Raw genomic sequence first — 396 nt, 5'->3', positions numbered from 1 at the left:
TTTGAGTACAAATCTGAAAGATTAGGTGAGAATGTTAGTGGTTTTCAGACCTAGAAAACACATTGCTCTAACAAACATTCAGATATAAAGTTTGCCGCTAGTTTATTTTCATGCATTTCAACCGGTAATTCATTCTCATCATTCCATTCCATACAAAATGGAAAAATGCAGAAGACTTACCTTTAGGACAAGTAAACGGATTTTTGTAGAGAAAGATTTCAGCACAAGATCTGAAAAATGAACAAATTTATCAATACTTCACAGCCAAACTGATTTCTAGGGTTTCTAATGTACACTCAGAATAAGATGATGCCGCATAGATTTTTTCATGTTTTTCAACCGGTAATTCATTCTCATCATTGCATTATGGTCAAATTTAAGAAATTGTGTGCTCCG

This window comes from Penaeus monodon, chromosome 30 (assembly GCF_015228065.2).
Source record: "Penaeus monodon isolate SGIC_2016 chromosome 30, NSTDA_Pmon_1, whole genome shotgun sequence".
Taxonomy (NCBI): Eukaryota; Metazoa; Arthropoda; class Malacostraca; order Decapoda; family Penaeidae; genus Penaeus; species Penaeus monodon.
This window is presented reverse-complemented; position numbering follows the sequence as displayed.